Below are 24,373 nucleotides of genomic sequence, written 5' to 3' on the forward strand. Positions count from 1 at the left end.
GGCCGGAAACATCTTTTTTTCATAAATAAGTATTCTGAATATATCTAGTATATTGGTACTCACCCATGGTCTCCGAACGATTTGGCGGATGTTGAAATTGGCACTGGCGTCTATAGCATGCTCAATGCGGATCCGTACTTCCGATATCCGCTGAAAATTTCAACAAAGGATGACAACGAATCAACTGACGCCAGGATCAGCAGCCAACCCTGGAAACTTTCCAACCTGGAATAAAATTTCTAATAGAGTTTGTTTCTTTCAAATTCCGATTCGCCCGTTTTTTGTTGCATTTATTTGTGTTGCATCACATATTTATTTATTTCGAAACAGACTTACCTTTCCGTCTGGCAGCACATCGAATACTGCTGGTTGACCTGGAAGTTGAGCCACTCGCCACAGCCATCGTCAACATTTGGGAAACCGGTCAGCTCTACACATTTTGTAGCCGATATTCGAAGCTGTTGGGGGTATTTAAAGATAGATTTAGCTCTTTTCCCGTTTGATTGTAGGTACCCAGGTACTTACCAAAATGAAATACAAACCAAACGCCGAAAACTTTTCTAAACCGAGGAGCCGAAACGAAAATTTTCACCCGCGCGCGGTGAAAAATAAAAACAATCTGACAGGTTTCCGCTTGTGTCGCCCAGGGCGTGTACTGCTTCGGGTGTGTTCTTATACCAATACATGGAATCGTCCATCTTGTGACAGGCAATCGTAATCTTAGGCATGGTAGGCGAACAATTCGCTGTCAAAAAGGGCTCCGTCTCCACCCCCCTCACCAATGAGAAACTTTTGGTACCCCTTGCCTACTTTTCCTCAATATGCAACCACCCGTAGCTGTAGGCACGCTGGTGTCGTCCTTCTACAATTTTAGCACAAATAGACCGCGGTTGGGGCACAGGCTAATAGTTTGAGTCCATGCTAAAATTGAGCAAAAGTCAGCACTTTAACTTCCCGGAAAGCTGCACGGTACTGGACACTGGTGACACTGACTGAAATCAAATCGCACGTCGGTCGTTGGTTCCAAAATTTGTTGAAAGTTTTTTTTTTTGTCTTGTGCATACCTATGATTCGAATTTCAAAGAGTTTCATCTAGTATGAAATGAATTTCCCACTCATAAGTGAGGTATTTTATATTCCGGAAAAACCTATAGAGAAAAAATTTTGAGGCATACCTATTTTTTAATTTAATTTAATGTGCATTGTTTAAGTATGAGCCGTTTCAAATAAAGAAGCTTTTTTCTTCGTTTCCTATGAAGCAATTTTTCTGCTACATGCAAGTCCATATACACGGTGCTTTTATGGAAGATGTTTAAAAGAAAAAATACAGTAACTCTAATTTTTTCAGAAATGAAAAATTTAGCCTTTTCTGAATCATTTTCAGGCAAAATTAAAATATTTGGTCGGTGAGTCCTCATACGTTTTGTTTTTTTGAAGATTTGTAGTCCATATTTAGAAATTATTACCTGTAAATTTATTCCAATGCAATGGAATAGTAACTTTTTTCATGGAAAACTTATTTTTTTATTTTTACTGAAATATTTTGTCATTCTGAAACAATAAAAAATTTCAACGCCTGGAAAGATAAGTGATTTGGACTTCCTGAAAAACTTATTTTTATACGAACATTTTATTTTAAACTTTATTATTTGGAATATCCTTGTTATTATTGGTGTTATCCAAATGTGACATGAATTTATATTTATATGTGTGTATCTTAGAGAACTAATTCTGGTTAAAAAAATGTTATGATTCATGAATAAGAACAGTCCAACACCATTTGATTGGTTTCCAACAAAATACTAAAAATATTTTATTTTTTTTTAATTGTTCTTTGCAATATTTCCACAATATTTGCAGGATCTGATGCATATGGGTACGCACTTTTGAAAACAAAAATTTAATTTTTGATGATGTCACTCGTTTACGGCATTTAAAAAAAAAAATTTAAAGATAAATATTAGACTTAAACATATCTAAGAAGACCAGTTTTCAATAAAATTTTGTTAAAAGTTAAAGTACTTGCACTGAAATCTGCTTATCTTCCGCTACATAACATCTATTTTAAGTTTCTTTTTCTCGTATTGATGGTGAATAAATTTCCTATTAATCATTTGAACTTCACTTTTGCTTAAGAATTGAAGCACTGCTGATATTTTCATATTCATGATCAACAAAACGATGAAAAACGATTTTTTTTTCTAGAGAAATTTCTATTTTATCGACGGTTTTGGACCTGATTTATGCGTTTTATTTTTTTTTTTTTTGTTTTTATGGATTTTCATGGTTTATTCAAATCAATGATTTCTATACTTATTGATATACAATTGTAGAAGTTATGATTGTTTTACTGTTATACAAATGCTACATTATGGTTCTATTTAATAATAAAGAGACCTTCAGTGCACAGTAGAATAATTAAAATAAGTAAGGGATGAACAAAATATGATGAATCCGACGCGCTGCAGGCTAGTTTGCTATCCATAATCTGCAATTCACATTTGCCAACAATACTGATAATTTTTGTACATATAAAATCGACAAAAACATTGAAATGCATTTTTTAGAAAAAAAAAATTCCAAATTTATCACAGATTTAGACTAGGTTCATCCATTAAATAAATTTATTTCCAAAAAACTGTAAAATTTTATTTAAAACAATGAATTTAAGAGATGATTTAAATAATATAGTGGGTTGGAAATCGTGGAAGCTAAGATTATTTAATCTTAACAGTAATGCTAGCTCTTTGAATGAAATGGAAGAATCACAGAGTGCAGCAGGGTTCCAAAACTTGGGCTAGACAATAATAAAAATAAAAAGGTTAAAGCAAACTTCAGGCTTATAATGATAATTGAATCAAAAAACAGAAACATACAAAATTTAAGCTAGATTGAACTGCTGTAGCGATTTGCATTGAGTCTGAAGTGCGATTGGAATTTTGAGACATTTAACTCAGGAGAAGTATAAAAACAGATTTCTCATCAAAGATGTCTTTTAACGTATCGTTAACTTTCCAAAATTCATTATCGTAATATTTTTTTCAAAGCTTAAATTAAGGCAAACGTTTCTACTCCTGAGCGCATTACGATAAGAGTTATCATAAAAAAGATATATCGGTTCCTAGTGTTTACTAATTTTCTTAATCAATGAGCTTTTTTTTTCAATAAAATTTCCTCCAGTGTTGCCATAATCAAAAAATCTAAAAATTATGGATTCAAATGGATTCATATTATTTTAGATAGTTCTAATAATTTCAGATAATTTGACCCTCTCAGACTACTGACAGGATTTGCCAGTCAATTTTTTAATTTTTTTTTAGGATACGAAGATACTTTTTAAGCATTTTTTATGTTAAACAGCTCTGTAACTAGTTTAAAAAAAATTGAAAAATTTTCAAAGTTTTTAATGACATTGTTGAGTTAAATTTAAAGGTATTAAAAGTTAAAACTAAGAAAATTAGCTCCTCTGAAATTATTAAACACTAAAAATATATTTATTTTTTAAAGAATTCAAATAGAAAATTTTCAAAAAAATATTTTGTATGGGGGGTCACCGACAAAATATTTTAATTTTCGGTGAAAATGAACCGGAAGAAGCTCTACTTTCTACCCATGCAAAAATTAGCGTTACTGTATTTTTTTTCTTTAAGTCCTTCTACGAAACACACCGTGTATATGCATACATCATATGCATTTTGTTTTCCGAAATAAATTTTGTTCTTTAATTAATGTAGATAACATCGATAACGGTAAACCATTTGTCTCAGAATTTGTTTAAGATGCTGACCAAAACAAAATAAGATCAGAAAATTTATGTTTTATTTTTTTTAATAACTATTTCAAATCATAGTTCAGATGTTTCAGATATAAAAGCTGTAATTAATTTTAGGATAAAAAAAGTATCAAAGTCTACTGAGGGATTAAAAACATAAACTGTACAATGATCTGAAAAAAAATCGTTTGATCTTGGGGATAAAAAAACATCAAAAAATCTTCTGCCTGAAAAGTTAAAAAAAAAACGCCGGCTCTAATAACCCGGATTAATCATTATTTTACAATGAATCATTCTGGTTTAGTTTTTTTTAATTTGTGATACTTGTACTATTTTGAGTTATTCCCTTCCAAAAAAAATATTGGGTTTAAATTCTATTGCATGATAACAACCTGAAAGTTGATGGTTAATTTTGTGAATGTACATAAACACCAAAATGTGTTATTATTTTGACATTATTTTCACTTCGCAGTTTTCTTTAAAATAAACACTGATGTCTTAGTGATGCCTAGTTTTGCTATCAGTTAAATTGTACACCAAACTATGCTAACCGTTTGCTGTTGAAAACTAATTTTAGTCTCAACTTGCCATCAATCTAAAATTATTAAGACCTCAATGATGCCTAGTTTTGCTATCACTACAGAATCTACAGCGCGATATGCTATCAATTTGCTGTTGACACCTTATTTTGGTCTCAATTTGCTATCGATTTGGGCATCAAAGTCTGCTCGGGAAATAGGATTATTTTGAAACGGATATTTTCTTCGATTTTTGATAAATTTAGTCTCCAAAATTCCCAAAAACACACAAAAGACAAGTCGTCTCATATTCATGAGACACCACAAAAATACAATAAGTAAGTAAGTAAGTAATTAAGTCAATAAGTTGGTCAGTAAGTAAGTTGTTGAGTTGTACACATAACCAGAACTTAGCGATAATTTCCTCATTGTTTTTTGTACTTTGTACTACTTATACTAATCTACTTATACTATGCCTATGTCAGATGAAAATTTTAATCATTCAACCACTGCTGCACAATCTGAAAAAAAAAATATATAAACCGCGAAGAAATTTTATATCATCCCTCCAACATGAACCAAATCTATGAAAATATACTTTTCTTTAGTGAAAATGTTTGGAAAATCGATTGGACATAGTTTCAGACACCGCACAAGCATACGAACGGAGAAATAGTGCTTTTCAACCCCTGAATCCCCTATATTTTGTAAACAATCCAAAAAAACACCGATGTATACAAGAAAATTTTGAGCAAAAATATACCTATCTTATGAGATTTTTTATTTTTTGAGAATCCAAAATCAAAGCTGTTTTAGCCACCACACGCTTCGTAAAATGTAGTTGTGGCTGATTTTATTCTCGATCCTCATATATTTTTCAATCAATTAAGAAAAAAGTAAATTAGGTCTTACATACTTTGAACCAAATGAGACTTAAGACGTGTTATTTCGTCGAGCAATCGAATGTTTGAGCCACCGTTTTACCCCGAATTTCCCAACCTTTTTAAATATAGTTAAAAAAAAGCTTGTTCGGACTGGAAGATTTTGGACCAAATGAGACCTATCTAGTGTGTTTTTTTTTTCTGAGGAATCAAACGAAGGCTATTTGAGGCTACGCACGCATCGAAAACTGATGTTATGGCTGTTTCAACCTCTATTCACCTAATTTTTCTTAATATTGCAGAATAGCATGTTCGGACTTGAAAATTTAAAACTAGAAATGGAGTTATGGTTTAACTTTGTAAGCGTCAGATAACACTTCCATCGAGGTTTCTGAGACGCTATGGTACACCATCTTGAAATCCAATATGGCGGCTATCGCTCGATTTTAAAATATTTTAAATGACTGAAAATTGGATGAAAAAAAATCTACGAAAACTATGACAAAAATATTAAAAAAAAAAAAATGGCAAAAATATGACCATATTAAGTAAAAAACATAAGAAAACAGTTAAATGATAAAGCCATGGCCAAAATAAAAAAAAATGAAAAAAAAATATGACAGATGGCAGAAATTTTACAATAAAATGAAAAAAAAAAATCTGACAAAACAATAAAAAATTACAAAAACTCTCATACTCTAATAACTCTAATAACAAATAAAAAATGACAAATATGACGAAATTTGGCAACAAAATGGCTGAATTTTTACAATACTATGAAAAAAATATTACAAATATGATAAAAATATGACAAAAATATGACAAAGTTAAGAGTTTAACACAAAAATATGATAAAATAAGACAAAAATACGACAAATGAAAAAATTACAAAATTATGACAGAAAATTGACACAACTTTGTTGTAGTTCTGTCAGGTTGTCATTTTATTGTCAAGTTTTGTCATAATTTAGTCATTTTTTCATTTGTCGTATTTTTGTCATAGTTCTGTAACTTTTTTTCATTTGATTGCCAAAACTTTTTCATTAATTCACGACTTATATCAAAAATGCAGTTTGCGGAAAATTACTGAAAAGCTTATCCGGTACAACTGTGCTTGATGTTTACTCTTGGATTGGAACTCTCGGACATCGGCTCAGAAGCAAGGTTGCCGAAATCACAGAAAAATATATAATTTCACAGAATTTCGAACAAATTTTCAGCACAGATTCTGTGTCACAGAACACAGAAATTTGGAAATATTCCGGATTCACAGATTTTTTAACTTTATAGGTTTTTTACCAAATTATAATTTTTATGTCAACATAAATTTAGAATTTTTAACTTTGTTTTGGAAAAAAATATAAGATTGGAAATGTTTCTTAATTTTTCTTAAGAAATGTAAAAAAAACTCATTTTTTCATTACTTTTTAAAGAAATTTATGCTATTTCCATCACAGAATACCATCACTGAATTTTTGGGCAAAATCACAGAAAGTAGGAATTTTTTTTCGCAAAATCATAGAATTTTTTTTTCGGCAACCTTGCTTAGGAGGCAACTGACTTGCCAACAGAGCTACATGTATCACATACTCAAAGTTTTTGTCTTAATTTTGTCATATTTTTATCACATTTGGCATATTTTTGTAACATATTTTTCTTCATTTTTTTCCGGATTTTTGTCATGTTTTGTTAAATTTTTGTCATTTTATTGTCGTATCTTCTCTTATATATAAAAATGGAGACATACATTTGTGCGAACACGTTTAAACCTTGCAGGGTTCATCCGATGCAATTTTTTTTGTGTTCGTCTTCGCGCGAAGAAAAACACAACAGAGAGATAATTTCGAAAAAGTCTTTGTGGAATCCTAAATATCAAAATAGAGGCGTTTTTGGTATTCGAGAGTTTTGCGGGCCAGAGATGGTTTGTATAATAGTTTCAAGAATCTTACTTTTTATGGAAGGCAGGCTCCCATATAAAATCAGCTAGAAATGGGACACAACTCGAACAACTTGAAGACGATTTTCATGAGCAGAAGTTAAAGATGTGTAGATGAAGTATACAATTTCTAACGATTTATTAAGTAACAGGTAAAACAAAATTTACCGGGTCAGCTAGTTTGATAATAAATTTTTAATTTTTATTCGTATCAAATTAAAATTTCCACTTTTCATTCCTTTTTCATTCAAATCATCAAGAGTAGGAAGGCGCCAAAAGCAATCAAGGTTTACTGAGGCTTATCTATTTTATGTAGGGCTAGGAAATTTTGGGGCCCATTTGCCTAGCTATTGTACTCTTCACGTGGCACTTGGATGTGATTGTTGTGGGTGAAAAAAATGCAAGTAGCTGGTAAGGAGCATATTTCCGAAAATAGTCATTTTTGTTGCAGAATCCAGGCAAAATTAACATTTTTTAAGCTGATCTACCCAAAGCTTGCCAGATTGCCTGGATTTGCCCAGAATATAATAAAATTAATAAACGTTAGACAATCTCCTCTTTTTTCTTTTGTGCTTAGATGCTTAAAAACTAAACGGAATTCATCAGAGGTCAGAAACCGGTTATGATTCAATAACATCTTCAAAAACAAGAAGCTTGGAAAAAAAATCTCAAGAATTATATGAACCAAGATCCAAAACAAAAAAGAGAGTATAAAACCAAATATCAGTGCTATAAGAAATAATAAATAAATAAAATTTTGATGACCTTAACTACTAAACCTTGGTTTACTCTCAAATGTTACAAATCATGATAATTGATTAGAATTAACGAAGAAAACTTTTGAGTTTCTTTTCTGATTTTTTATTCAACATCTCAATGGAAATCCAATTATTGAATCAAAAACTAAATAACATCTTCCTGAAGCCAAATTTTTTAACATTGATGAGAAAAAGCAAAAAAAATCAGATAAAAAATTTTACAATTTGGAGCTTGATTTCTTATACTTTAATCATCAAACCAGAATTTCAAATAATTATTCATAGCAAAAAAAATCAATTTTAAAACTTAAAAGAGATTCGTTTTACATTTGGAATTTAAAAACTAAGAGAGGAAATTATAAAAGAAGTCAAAAATCTCTGTTTTCAAATTTATTTATTGACTCTGAAAACGAGTGTTTTGATTTTGAAAAATGATTTAAAGGAAGAAATTAAAAAAGCTGTAATTCTCTACGTGGATTGAGAATTTTCAAAGCCTTTTCACAAAAAAAAAAAAAGATTTTAGTACCCTATGATTTAAAGTTGCTGTGAATCAGAATTCGATTAATATTTTTAATGTTTTAATATTTTTTTCCAATACCTAAACATTTATTTACATTTTGACAAATTGACTTAAAAAAGTATCCGGGCCAGACAAATCCAGGCAATTTTATACAAAAATCTAGCAAAATTCGGGCATTCGATGTTAAGATTAACTACTAATAAACCGGGCAATATCCGTTCAAATTTGGTCAAACCCCCGAAATTACTCAACAAAAATTAAGAAAAAAAAATTTTTTTTATCAAAAGTCATCGATAGATTTTGAAACGTATTTAAGGCTTCCAAAAAACCTTTTATGACTATTTTTATAAAAAAAAATTGCTCAAGTAATTTCGTTTTAGAGGCATAAATACAAAATGTACAATACAAAAGATTTTTTTTGTTTGATTTGCAAAAAAAGAGAAAAAATTGGGACAGAATCCGAACTTTTTCCTATGAAATCCGGGCAACCATGAAATTGTATGAAATCTCCGGGAAAACCCGGATAAAACAGGACAATCAGGCCATCTTATTTTCAAATAATATTGGAGAAAAACGAGAAAGGCAACTGATTCAATCTGCTAAAAATGGTAACACATTTAAGCAAATATTCTTTGACGCACTTTGTTCGGGTTTATCAAAAATGGACAAATCAGTGTCTAGGATCCTTTGTAAACCAAGAATTGCGGAATGTTGCCAAAAATCGAACGGTCCTTTTTTCAACTTTTTTCACTTATTTCTAAAAAAACAATAATTATTATCCTTTACATAATTTTTAGTAAATTTTTGATCATTTTTAGTATTTTTTTTTTTATTTTTTCTTGTTATGTTTTTGATGCATTTAGCACTTTTCTTGTTTCATTTGTAATGTTTTTTTTGTCATATTTGCTATTTTTCTCATGTTCCATCATTTTTTAGTTATTTTTTGTTATTGTTAGTTTTTCGTTTGTATTTGTTTTATAATTTTATGAAATTTTCTTCATTTTTGTCATTTTTTAGCACTTTATAATTTTTTTAAATGTTTGTGTTTGTCGTTGTATTTTATTAACATTTAAGAACGTAGAAACGTATTCATGGAGTTTGTCCAAATTATATTACAGCGAAAACTATAAAGTAAGTCGCTTCAAGAAACCTTTCCATTTTGGCACATGTGCCAAAATCGGATGTTGTCAAAATCTAATATTGCCAAAAAACGAACAAGGTTTGAATTTGTAATTTTTTGTCAAATAATTGTCATCATTTTAGTTCTGTCAGGTTTTGTCATTTTATTGTCAAATTTTGTTCATAATTTCGACATATTTGTCAATTTCATGTCTTATTATTATCACATTTTTATCAGTTTTATCATTTTAGTGAAATTTTTGTCAATTTTTATCATATTTTTGTCATAAGTTACTAATATTTGTCATTTGTTACATTTTGTCATTATTTTGTCTTACTTTTATGCCATTAGTCATATTTATGTTTATTTTTTTTTTTTCAAAGCGTTTTTCAGGTTTTACAATACATATGTATATTGCTTTTTGCTAAGAGTTGGTTTTGACATTGCTCACGCACATCAAATTACTTCAAATTTTTTTTTAAGGTTAAGTCCTTTCACTCAATACCCACACTCAGAAAAATACTATTATGTATGCCATAAGATTCTCTTATGAAGTGGCGCCATAAGAAAAATCAATGAAATTCATAAGATTGTCTTATGACGCGAATGAATTTTGAAGATGAACGCCTACTTCAATGAGAGGTTGTTGCTTTTCATAAGAGATTCTTATGGAAACAGTAAATCACTTTCTAATAAGAAAAATTCTCGATATTTCGTGCTGAAAACATTCACTTTATTGTTTGCCAAATTCGTTTAAAATTAAATCCTGCATTGTCACCATCAGCAGCGCATCAACAGACGGCTCCATCAAAGTTTTTTTTTTCCGCATCTAAATCTTCGACCTTTCGTTTTTTGCCGATCAGCTTGCTGAAAAGTAAACAAATAATGTATTTTAGTTTACTAATATATTCAACGTTTACACCAAAAACATCAAATCGAACTTACCATTCCGGAGATAACAATAACATTTTTAACATTAAAGGAAAACTATAATAACTATGAACTGGCGATTACTTCGTACTGTTAGAAACTGATGCTATGAATGAATGTGTTCATCATTTTATCACAATGCGTTTCTTCTATTTTTCATAAGAACATCGTATGAAAATTGAAAGAATTTCATAAGACTCTTATGAAAAATTAGTTTGGACGCAAAAAAGAGGTTCATAAGATGTATCTTATGAAATTTATAATAAGACTAGCTGATCCCGTACGAACTTCGTTTCGCTTTAAATCATTGGTACGTCAAAATGAGTTTAGAAAATGAATTAGAAACATTCTTTGGACAATTTTGGTGAAAAAATTAAACAATGTTTAAAGTCGCTACTATTACTATTACTTGAAATTCAAATTAAACGGTTGATTGGCTTTTTATTAAAATTTATGTGAGAGTGTTTTCTTCTCGATCGATTGCAAAATCTAGACATTATGGCAGAAACATGTTCTATTTGTTTATGTGCACGACTCTTATGCTTGACCTTCACACTTAAATTGGTATCAATTAACTGCCTCCAACAAAATTATTGCACAAAACACTGAACTTTCAATGAAACCCTCTTTTTCTGTCCCATGGCCCGAAATGCGATAATTGAAACCAATTTTACGTTCCTCAAAACTCCCTTGTGCCATTTTTTCTTTTCAAATTATATGTAAAATAACGTCAGGAACTTGAAAACAGTGAACAGTGAATATAGACGCCCCTTTCGCCGACCCTTGACACGGAACATGCTACCTGGAGTCAATTGCTCATAGTTTATAACCCTCATCTGAACTTTTTCATCTCAATCGCGAAAACAGTGAGCAACTAACATGGACGGTCTTTTTTTTTCCACGATTCAAAACTTGACACCTGAAATCAATTATCTTTTCTGTTAACCTCCCATGTGTCAATTTTCATTACAATTCTATGCTCAGTCAAGAGAATATCGTAAAAACAGTGAACAGATAATAACCTCTTTTGCCGACCCCTGAGGCAAGATTTGAAACCTGAAAACAAAAGAGCGTTCCTCAAAACTCCTATGCGGAAATTTTCATCTCAATCCAATGTAGAATAACGTCAAAATCGCAAAACCATTAAAGTTGGGTATAGACGACTCCTTCAGCCGACTTCTGATCCGCAATTCGAAACTTGAAATCGATTGCTCGTCCCTCAAAACACTCATGTGCTAATTTTCATCACAATACGATCTATAATAACTCCAATATCGCATAAACACTAATTAGTGGATATGGACGACCCCTTTGGCCGACCCCTGACCCTAAATTTGATAACTATAATCGATTGCTCGTCTCTCAAAACACTCATGTGCAAATTTTCATCACAATCCGTCGGAAAATAACGTCAATAACGTGAAAACAATATTAGTCTTGTATGGACGACCCCCTTCAGAAGGGGTCGTCCAAAAATCTAAAAACATTTTTCATCATTCCTGGTCCTAATGAGCATCCATGCCAAATTTCAGATCTCTAGCTCTTAAGACGGCTGAGTCTATAGAGGACAAACAAACAAACAAACAAACAAACAAACATACAGATAATTGCTTTTTATATATATAGATTTCCTCTGAGTGCATATTTTGGGGGGTTCATGCGACTTTTAGTTGCCGCCATCTTGGATTTCAAGATGGCGTCGGACCGCAAAAATCGATTTATACGTAAAACTTTTTCCAGGATTCAAAATTCAAGAATGTGATTTGAAATAAAGAAACAAAATTCAAACCAAGACTCAAGGATGCATATTTATGTTTAGTAAAGAATTTTGGGAGCGAGAATTCGGATTCTTAACTCAGATTTAGAATATAGGTTCAAAATTCAATTTCAGAAATTAAAAAATGGAAAATAATCTGGTTTTAAGATGAAAATCCTAGTTTTTTAAATCAATCATAAAGAAAGTCGTTTTTAACCTAATATAGTGTTCCGATTCCGTATAGCAAACTTTACTAGCAAGTTACTTTAAAAAAAAAAAGGAAATCAAAATTAATTATTACTTTCTGTATCTGTACGTTCTTCAACCAAATGCCACATTCGCTCATCTGCTTTTTGGAAACGTTCTCTTTCTGCGGCGCAATCCGAAACTTTCCACCACTTTCGTTGCCAATTATGGGAATGGTGGATTTTTGCAGAAGGGAGCTTCTTCATAGCAATTCCGTATGGCGGTGGTGTCGTCGTTAAAAGACCAACAAAACACAACACATTCAACAGTGAAAGGAACCATTTCGTGACCATAATTTATGCATGCATCATTTCATGGTGGGAAGATTTGTTGGTTGTGGCCGTTAATGGTGATGGTTATGTACTGCTGTGCTGTCGTCGGAAAGTGCTGGTGGACACTCAAGTACGGATTTAAAATATATGGTACAGCACCGAAACTATCCGAACTAGTGACACTTGCGTGGGTGTTTTCAGGTTACTTTACCGGAAACTTGTGTTATGAGATCAGTTCATAAATCAGGAATGTAGTGTTATTTTATTCCTCAATTTTCCTTTTTAAGTGTAAAAATTCAAATTTAGCACAACAACTTAAGCTCTGCCAGAAGCAATCTCAGTTTCTCATGAATGCATCATTGAATAAACATTGAAAAAAATTACCCTGCAGACGACTTCGTTCTGGCCTTTGCCGTGGTGTGTGTCTCCACAGCGACCCTCTAAGAGTGCACAAACTGTGCTAACTGTCGAACAAACAAACTGCATCATTTTTTTTTCGTTTCGTTCGTTCTCTCGATCAGAAGATCATGTTTTAGGGTTGTGATGTAGAATCATTCAATCATTCTGATTCAACTTTTTCCTTCATTCCCTTAGGTGTAGCTATTGAGTTCATCAAGTGCAACACAACAATGTAGATGAGCAAAATATTAATCATATTTATCATATAATAGAAAAAAACTTTTTGCTCAACTTTCTGATAAGACGACTTCACGAGAAACACAAATTGAAAACACATTTTTAATTTTTAATACTTTAAATGCTCCTTTACAGAACTTATTTATTTCCCGAAAACATTTATCAAGATTTTACTAACCAGAAATTTATTGGTCAAAACTTTTATTGTTTCAAAATGGTTCACCATATGGTTATAAAGGCAAGGATGTCCACGACGAAATTGCCACACTATGAAATTGCTCTAACTTTTTAACCGTTGGATTTTTTTTCCTTGTTGGGTTCCTACCACTGCGACCAGATGTTAGATTTTTTATGGTTAACCGTTGGATAGAATTCTAGAGTTTGTTTTGATTAGGTCGTATGAACCAATATAAACAAAATTGAGATATTTACTACAAACGATTGATAATCATGTACTTTATCTTTGGTAAAAAATTGGTTTCATTTTATCATAAAATAACTTTTTCACAATGATTTGAATTTAGGACGTATGTTAACTTTTTCATTTTTCAGTGCAATTTGGTTTTTGCGTCATTTTGCGTTGCCGTGTATTTGCCGGGATGCAAAAGGTCGCTAAAAACAATTCGTCAGGTTGGTTTTTACGACGTAATGCTTCGTCGCGAAATTTTCTTTATCGAGTTATGAAAATTCGTGTAAATTTCAACGAATACTGTGTCCGGGAGTGTTCTTAGCTGTCCTGATAAAATAAATGGCTCCAAATTTGTGTTGGGTGAGTACCATCAGCTTCACTTTTCACTGTGTGAATAGTGAGTATTATTTTTTTCATTACAGAGGCCAACAAAATAATCAAAACAGATGTGCGATGCTTTTTTACACTTCTTTAACGGCCAGTAGCGCCAATGGTAGTGGTCGGAAATATCCGGGTGGACTCCCAATGGCAAGTCCCACAGTGCATTAATTACATATGCCATCGCTCAATGATTTCCGCATACCAATTGGATAGGATTACCATTCAAAACTTTTCTTCAAACATCTCCGAACGAATAACTGAGGATTTGGGCCAATGAAATCAGTTTTTGTAACCAGCATTATCAAATGATAAAAAGGACTTTTGCGCCAGAAGAGAAATGCAGTATGTCGTAAGTACATCTTCATTGATAAGAACTGATTTAATGCAAGTTTCAAGTACATCATCATGTTCTGCGTTCAGTTTTACATTAAATTTCGAATTTGCAGATGAATTTGACCAGTAATAACAAAGTAAGAATTAAAAAAGTGTTTCTGAACTTTAACATCGATTTTCTCAGAACATGCCAGGTGGTTCATACGACTTAATCAAAACAAACTCTAGAATTTAATGAAAATTTGGGTGGATTTAAGCCTAGTCCACACTAGGCAACATGAACTGCGATTTTTGTTATGAGACGAACTTTGTTGTCTGTTGTTGGAAACCTGAGACGGTCTCAGTGTCTCCCGAAGAAAATGGGAGACGCTGAGACCGTCTCGAGACGAACCGTCTCCTAGTGTGGACTAGGCTTTAGTTTATAGTGCATTGTTTACATCTTGCAACTTTCAAACTCCTGTGATCAAAACTCGCGTAAATGGAGCTCGTGCGGGAGAAAATCTTGCGCATTCATCAAGAGAACAAGGATCACCACCGATCCGAAGCCCAGAAGTGAAGGAAAAAGTATTTTTTTTTTTTTTTTTTTGTAGCGGCCCACCACACTCCCCCACACCAAAAGGCTCAATTGAGCCCCCTGGTAATGGACGCTACTGTTCTCAGCATGTCTGGCAGCAATGAATAATAAAAGTTAACGCGAGCAAATTTTAATCATGCTGAGAACACAAAATTGTTTAACGTCGTGCGAGGAAATGTATTATTTAACTAAATTGACAACAATATGAATCTCAATGGAAAATAATTTCCTTTGAAGAGATTCATTATACTATATTTACTATTACACTAATTATATTTACTAATTTTATCAAGTTATGTTCAATAATTTAATAAGATAAAAATACAAACTACAATTTTTTAAAGAATAATAATATTAGAAATTAACGCTACAAATATGCAAAAGGTAAGCAAAACAAAGACTGGTTGATGATCGACTGTTTTAATGGTTCAATTTTTCTTTCAAAAGCTGTATCACTTTGGTTTTGAACATGGAACGATTGGTTATGTTTTTAATATCAGTTGGTAAGGTGTTGTATTTAGTAGGTCCAATAAACGAAATTCTTTTTTGCCCTAATGATGTTGTGGATCGGCTTCGTTGCAAGAAATCTGACTGGCGAGTGTTATGAGTTCGCAACCCCGTAGTAAAATGGAGGTTTTGAATATTTTCAGTTGAGTGTAGATTATCATAGATATATATAACAGTTTGCAAATCACAGAGTTCAGATATTGGAAGAACGTTATGCGTTCTTAAAGAGTATAGCTGAAAGGTAGGGAATAACAAAGGGAGTTTTAAGATGTTTTTCAAGCATCTATTCTGGAGCGTTTGAAGTTTCTGTAAGTGAGACAAAGAAGCTCTTCCCCATATCATAACAAGGTAGTTCAAATGAGAGTGAATAAACGCAAAATAAAATTTAAAGAGAACATGTTGGGGAACAAAATTTCTCAGTTTCCAAAGAACACCGCAAAGAGGAGTAATTTTTTTTTCCAGGTGTTCAATTTGTATTCCGTACAACAACAAAAATCACAAAAGCATAGTTAAGGCCTTCAACTGAAACCCGAACGCCTTTGTTCGGGATGTGGCTAAAAAGCTGCACCTATGCCGAAGTTTTGTCCAGAAGGCCAAAACTAAGGCTGGGCTTCAAACGTTCAAGGTACAAAAGGCTCCTAATCGCGACGAGAAGCTGAACAAGTCCGCCAAAACCCGTGCCAGGAAGTTGTACCTCAACATGCTGACGAAAGTTGAATGCTGCATCATGGACGACGAAACATATGTGAAGGCCGACTTCAATCAGATCCCCGGCAACCTGTATTTCACGGCCAAGGATAAGTTCAGTGTTCCGGAGCATGTCCGCACTCAGAAGATGTCCATATTTGCAAATGAATTCCTGGTTTGGCAAGCCAACGCGATTCATCGGCACGGGCGGGAAGCGGAGTGCACCTTTTGTGACCCAGCACACACAGCCAAAATTATTTCCTGTAAAATTACGCAAATGTCCTGTAACAAAAAGGAGTAGGACATTTACCGTAATTTTACAGGTCGAAAATCAAATTACGTGACATTTAATTTTTAGTGTACAACTTTTTTACAGGACATTTGCTGTAATAATAAATGAATCTTTGTTAACTTTCAAGGAAAACGATTTAAAATTACAGGTTTTGTTAATTACAGGTTGATTTATTTTAAAGGTTGCAGTTTCAGTGACACGTAATAGTCAAAAAAAATTTCTGTGCACAATGAACGGATAGGTGTACATGAAAGAGTGCCTCCAGGAGCGGCTGCTTTCTCTCCTGAAGGCACGATGCTTTTGAAATGCAACATAGCTCTAAATCAGAAAAACAAATGCTATATTTTCTAAGCATTCAATTGGCATCACACAAGCTTGCTTTAATGCTTTTTTGCACTATGTAAGCACTACGGTGGCATTAGGCATTCGTTGCATTAGCACATTAGCATTGATGGATGCAGAATAAATGCAAATTTAGAGCTCCGCGGTTGCTAGAAATTTGATTCAAATAGGGCTTTTCTTCAAGGATTTAACGCGGACCTGGTAGGTCCACAAGCAGAGGCAATGTCAAATGTCAGAGTCATAGATGTCATGAGTTCGATTCCAGGTAATCTTTAGCCGAAAAATTAAAAAATTATAATGTAGGAAATTCAATTGCCTCAAAGGAAATATAAACAAGTTTCAAAAATCTTGCAGAAGACAAAGTTTCCTAACAGAAATACATATTTCTAATGAGATATAGGAAAGTATGAAAAAAGGAAAAATATTCTTTAAGTGCATGTTCAAAGTCTTCAATGAGTCAAAAAAGTCCCAAAAAAATTGAAATAATCTCAATTCAACCAAAAAAGGTGTGTATTCAAAGAGAAGTCCAAAAGGGATGTATAAATACTTTTAAACGAGAATCAAAAAAAGACTCAAACAAAATAAACAATAACCTCAAAGGAGACAAAACTCCGAGGAAAAGGTGAAAAATCTCATACAAGGTATGAAATGTCTCAAAACAGAGATTAAAAATTCTCAAAAAAGGTTTACTTAAAGTCTCCAATTAGACATGAAAAGTATGAGGGAAAACTCACGGACTCATTAAAAGCTCGAAGGAAATATAAAAAAGTCCCACCCACACTAAAAAGTCTCAAAAGGGAAATCAAAACTGTTCAAAGGAGATGTGTAAAAAGCCTCAAATGAGTCCTAGAATAATCCTCAGAAAAAGTTAAGGAAACTATTTATAGGGAACAATAAAAAAGTTAGAAAATAAAAATTTGGGAGGAATGTTAGAATTCTTAAAGGAAACGTAACGTTTTAAAGGATATTTAGAGGTCTCAAAAAAGGCTCCAAAATAATGCCATTCCGGAAATATCCAAGCAAATAATATATTTTTAACAAACCAAAAAATCTAATAGCAGATATGCAAAGTCTTAAAAAAGATTGTATCACAGCTCGCGGTAAACCGTTTCGCGGTATTCGTTTTGGCGGTATGACATTTCGCGTATGAACCTGTTTGGCGGTTTATCATTTGGCGGTTTGTAACACTTGGCGGTTTCTCATTTGGCATATGGCCCTTTTGGCGGTTTGCCTTTCAGCGGTTTGTAACATTACGCGGTCTCCCAATTTGCGAGTAAGACTATTTGGCGGTATGGATAGTTGGCAACTAAGTCACTTCGCGGTCTGTTTCAAATGTTCAAAAGTCCGGATACATGGATCATAATTACGAGGATGTCCTTACGAGGATTTTCCCTAGCTTTGGGTAAACCTAGAAACACAGGGCCTTCTTAGGTTTTCAGTAAACCTAGAAAAAACGGGACCTTCTCAGAAACGTAGTTCAAAACTAAGAGGCCGCCTCCTCACGCTGCGCGTTCGAACTAGGGTGAAGTATGGTCCTTACGCTTCGCGTTGCGGATCGGACTAGGGGATTGTTCCTAGCTTTGGGTAAACCTAGAAAAAACGAAGCCGTCTCAGAAACGTAGATCAAAACCAAGAGGCCGCCTCCTCACGCTGCGCGTTCGAACTAGAATGATGTATGTACGCATTACGTCTCGAAACCAGAAAAAAGATTTGGGTACAACATTTGCTCAGTATATATTTATGAGCAAATATCTTACCGCGAAATGTTGCATATCGCCAAAAAGACAAACCGCCTCCTCACGCTGCGCGTTCGAACTAGGGTGAAGTATGGTCCTTACGCTTCGCGTTGCGGACCGGGCTAGGGGATTGTCCCTAGCTTTGGGTAAACCTAGAAACACGGGACCTTCCTAGGTTTTCAGTAAACCTAGAAAAAACGGGACCTTCTCAGAAACGTAGTTCAAAACTAAGAGGCCGCCTCCTCACGCTGCGCGTTCGAACTAGAATGATGTATGTACGCATTACGTCTCGAAACCAGAAAAAAGATTTGGGTACAACATTTGCTCAGTATATATTTATGAGCAAATATCTTACCGCGAAATGTTGCATATCGCCAAAAAGACAAACCGCGGAAAGACTCATACCGCAAAATATAAAACCGCCAAACAAGACCATTTGCCAAATGGTAAACCGCCAAATCGACCAAACCGCCAATTGTCATGCCGCGCTTTAGGTCCTTTTGCCAAATGGTAAACCGCCAAAATAGCATACCGCCAAACACTATACCGCTGATGTGAAAACCGCGGACAGAGGTACAACCTATAAAAGCCTTAAAGGGTGAAAAAGGTTTCAAAGAAGCCATAAGGTCTTGAGTAATCTCTAGGGATGTTTCAGAAGAAAGGGATATGTTGGAGTTAGCATCTAGGAATAAAAAAAAACTCAATGTAGATAAAAACGGGAATTGGTTTGAAATCAGGTCAGGATACCAGTCAACCTGATAGGTCGGATAAACAAAAAAAAGAATAAAAACATAAGAAAAAAGTTTTCTTAAAAATTTATCCGAAGAATAAATCTAGAGTTTGTTTTGATTAGGTCGTATGAACCAACATAAGCAAAATTGAGTTATTTACTTCAAATGATTGAAAATTATGTATTCTACTTTAGATTAAAATTTGGTTTCATTTGATTAATAAATAAATTTTAGATCATGATTTAAATTTAAGACGTATGATGAGTTTCTCATTTTCGAGTGCAATTTGGTTTTTACGACTATTTGCATCGCGCTAAATTACCGTGCATGCAAAAAGTCGCAAAACAACAGTTCGGCGTAGTGGTTGATGCAACCTTTTGCATTTTTTCAGGAAATGGCTTCAGGAAGTCTTCGAAAGTGAAAATATCAATCGGAGATCGTGATGAATGATAGTTTGAACTATCGTGGTAATAGAGGGCTTCAATGAGGGCTAGGTAAGTTTGATTGATGTTAATTTATGCTGTGCAAAATCGCAAATTATCTTTTTCATATTTCACAGAGGCAGCCAATACAACTAGCGGCTATTTTGATACGTTTCCGCACTCCTGGAATGATCATCGGATAACAGCAAGCCAGCATAGTATTAAGTCGACTACAAACAATCCTGATAGTCAGTCCCTCGCAGCACCGTTTTCGGTAATCACTGAACGGATACTTTCAGGTAACATCTATGGATTCTATTACCTTAAATATCAGTATTCCATTAATTTCGATGGAAATTACCAAGATTAAGAAACACCCAATCAAGTTAAAATAAAACTATATGTTCCTCTTCATTACGACGCTAGCGCCATTCAGATAATGCAAAATGTCGTAAGTACATTTTCACTGAATATAACTAAATGAATGGCTATATCGAATACATTAGCATGTTCTCCAACTACTTACAAATCACATACCAGATTTTCAGACAGCCCTCAGTGCTCTTCAAAATACTAGAATTAAAAATGTGTTTCAAAATTTCAACAGCGATTTTCTCGGAACACGCAATGTGGCTCATACGACCTAATCAAAACAAACTCTAGAAATAAATTATATTAGAACTTGGCACATGTCATAATTTATCAAGAATTACCATTGAAATATTACTGATTTGCATGTCTACAAAAAATTCTAGCAGCACTTCCAACAAAAGTCAACAAAAATTCGACCGCACACAAGCACACAGCATGCACGAAAAAGAACTTAACAAAAAACGGTATCGTACAAGATAGGCAGATCAAAAGGTATGACATTGCGCTTAACCTCAATTACAGAGCCGTGTAAACACAGGGTCAAAAATAGTTACGAAATTTCGAACAATATGTGTGGGATTTGAAACATAATTTCAATTTATGGAAGATTGAGGGGTCTTATTGTCCAAATAAGTAATCAGTCGCATTCTTTGAAATACGTTGTGTAGCAATTCGTAAAATTTATGTTCAAATGCTTTCTTTATTTTGACTACGAGATAGTTTTTCTTTGGCAATATTGCAGTATTTCAGCAAAATATTCGAATTTCGGAGAGCATTTTTTCAGATGTAGTTGTAAACATATGGTGAAAAAATGACTTGTTATAACTTGTAATGATTGCTTCTTTATTTTAGATACTAAAAAAATTAATAAAGTTTCAGTTATAAGGAATTTAGCAAAAAGCAATTTTTTTTAACTGTATAAAAAATCCGCTTAAGAAATATATTTTCCATCCGCAGAGCGCTTAATGCATTGTAAATACTTTGGTAAACATTTCTATATTTTTTGCAGAATTTTAAAATTAGTAGTTTTAGAATTTAACTAGTATTTAAAAAAATTTCCATACATTTCTGTGGAATTTCTATAACTATTTTTCGGTTGGCCTACTAATACATATGCAAGCAACGGAGTAGTATACCTAAGGAATCTAGCTATCCTGGGTATCGTATGATGGGATGGTAATAATGAGATGAGATCAACCTTTCTCTTTTCTACGTTAGCCCCAAGTCCGCATGTGAATCTTTTATCCTTTCCATTCTTGCACATTGGACATTGGCCAGGAAGGCAAGGATCACGCAGAAAAAAAACAAAGAAAAAGGCTTCCTTTGCGTGATTTTTGCTAGGAGCGTTTTGCAAATCATGAAGTGGATACAAAATAGCGATATTCAAAAACACTTACCAAACGGGCAGGACTGATGTCGATTAACAGCAGCTAAATCCAAAATTGAATGTTTTTCCAAATGTTAAATCACTATTTCGAGAATCCCGATACTATTTTGATTCACCCGAAAATGCACTTTCTGTACACCTTTCACTTAATGCCAAAAAACAACAGCTCACATTTCATTTCACCCAACTTCCGTTTGCGAAATACGCCTAAAAAATTCGCACAATCCGACAGTGTTTATCCCGAAATCCACTATTTCCGGTTACCGGATACGATTGGCAGAACAATCCACAGGAAGCGATCACAGCAGAACTGTGGAATTTCCGATTGGGGACAGATAATTTCACGGTTCCCGAGGAAAAAATTTGATCTTACACGATACCGATTGAAAGACTGCCAGCAAACTGTTATTTTTGAGCGAGCGAGCGAGCACACAAATATCACAACATCAGTTTACAGTTTTCCCCGTTTTCCCCCATCGATGTTGGCGAGAGAAGAGAGAAATTTTCCGCACCGCACATAACTTACCAACACATTTTCACGCCAAGCGTTTGCTGCAAACGCATGAGAAACGTACGGTGTATTTAACCAGACAGCATAGGAACCGATAGCATTGATCAGCCCAACATAGGGTCGATGTTTGGTGTTTTTGGCAGCATAGCTGTCCGACATAAAAGTTGCACAGCATTATTGGTATATTATTCTGCCTTCCTGAGTGAGAATCCTCGCAATGGGTCGACAATTTTAACAATAAAATATTCGAAAAATGATGTTGTTCTTCCATAATTTAAAGTTAATATGAAATTTTCATACTTCAAACTTCCGACTTCTGATGGTAACAAAATTATATTTTAAAATTACAGATATTAGATCCAGTAGTCGAGTTTCTGCTTTTTGAACTTCAGTTACAGACTTCACATTCAGGCAAATTTTAAATTCTGGACTATAGATTTTTGGTTTCTGGTGTTCAATTTGGATTTTTAATTTAAGTGTTGGAATCATATTTGGAGTTTTAGATTAGGTTTTCAAATTAAACTTTCAAATTTCAATTAATTCCAGATGAAAGATTTTAATTTGGAGGATTTCAGCTTAAGATTTGGCACACAAACAGCCGATTCAAATTTTAATTTTTTTTTTTTTTGTGTTTCGAATACAGTCGTTTTAATATCTTTATGTCATTCGCAACTTTATACCAAAGATGCAGTTGATGCACCTAATAACTTATTTGTCCAATAAGATACGAAGTTACGGTTTTGGACAAAGTTGATCAGCGGAAAATTTCTAATTTACTCATGTAAACGTTACTTAAAAATTCTGCAAAAAATCATGGATGAGCTTTGAACCAAAACAAAGTTTTTAAGACCTCAGGGATTGATAAATTCAAAAAGGACCCCAAATCGACCCAGTCTAATGTCACATTCCTGTCAGATTTAGACTTAATACCTATTTCGATTTTATATTCGGATTTCAGATTCAGGTTTAAAATTTCAGGATATTGGATTTCGGAATAAGGTTTTAAATTTCAGATTATTCCAAAAAACCTTTTATACCAAAATAATACCTTGCTTTCTTGCCCAGATAGAGTTGTTTTTGACATTTCTTACGCACACTTGCTGAGCGTGTACAGATGAGACGGGACAATTAACCTCAAAAACTCTCGGTACAAAAAAAACGAGCAGCTGATCGACACACATGGTCGTTTTTGAGGTTAATTGTCCCAAAATTGAAAAGTGTTGGTGCAACAACCAACATAATATCACGAACACTACCAGTGGCAAATAGGACTATTGTACAATTTTGTATCATAATGGTCGAATAAAGGCCAAAATTAGGCCAAATGATACCTCGTTTAGCCATCGTTCCAAAAAAAAGGTTTCGTGAGCACAAAGATGGTATCATCTGGAGTCCAAGAAATCCAAAACTTGGCATAATTATGCTATTCGGATATGTAAAATGAAACGAAATTCTGATTCCAGATTTATGTTGCTGATTCAGAAGAAGATTTTAGATTTCAAAATTTAGATTAAAGATTTCAGATTCAGATTACAGTTTCAGATCCAGAATTCAGTTACAAATTTCAGATTCAGATAACAGAGGTTTACAATTTGCCCGACGTTTCGCCCTTTTATCTCGGCCTTCTTCAAGGAAATTTGCATTTTACTGTATGTGTTCCTGAGCGTATACTACGTGAGGCAAATTGTTAAACTCTGTTGATTTCTTCCGATTGACTGAAATGCCAATTAGAAAACAAAGAACCAACAAATAAAAGTCATCATAAATTATCAGAATTTAGATTCAGATCTCCGATTTAGATTTAAGATTCAACTTTTAAATTCAGATTTCAGATTCAAATTTTTTAATTGAATTTAATATTCAGATTCAAATTCTGATTTGACAATCAGATTCCAGTTTCAAATTTCAGATTTAGAACTCAGGATCAGATTTAAGATTTATATTTTAGACTTAGATTCAGATGTCAGAATTAAGGTTCAAATTTCAGATTCAGAATCAGACTAAGATTTCAGATTTGGTTCAAATTTAGATTTCTGATTCAAATTCAGATTTAATATCAGATACAGATTTCAGATTTCTGACTGACTGACAAACTCAGATTGAGATTTAATATTTTAGTTTCAAGATTCAGGTCCAAATTTGTGATTAAGAGTTTTGTTCGAGATCTCAAATTATGATTTCAGATTGCGATTTAGGATTTCAGATTGCAAATCCATGTTTCGTTGTATATTTGTAGATTGTGTGTCGTAACAAGGATATTTTTTCGGATGAACGTACTTAACCAGAGTGCCTATTTTTCATTATTAATTTATATTTAAAGCAACTAACTTCTAAAGGGATTTCT

At 33.3% G+C, this 24,373-nt stretch overlaps 1 protein-coding gene across 1 annotated transcript in view; it reads right to left on the bottom strand.

The window, feature by feature from the left end:
- Window positions 1–21,925, bottom strand: part of LOC129748963 (disks large-associated protein 4) — a 199,078-nt gene extending 177,153 nt beyond the window's left edge. Inside the window, exon 1 of the mRNA XM_055743779.1 lies at window positions 21,529–21,925. The gene's annotated coding sequence lies outside the window, so the exon portion shown is untranslated. The remainder of the gene's footprint in view (window positions 1–21,528) is intronic.
- Between the last annotated feature and the right edge of the window lie 2,448 nt (window positions 21,926–24,373).

Source organism: Uranotaenia lowii, chromosome 2 (genome assembly GCF_029784155.1).
Source record: "Uranotaenia lowii strain MFRU-FL chromosome 2, ASM2978415v1, whole genome shotgun sequence".
In the NCBI taxonomy this organism is placed as follows: domain Eukaryota; kingdom Metazoa; phylum Arthropoda; class Insecta; order Diptera; family Culicidae; genus Uranotaenia; species Uranotaenia lowii.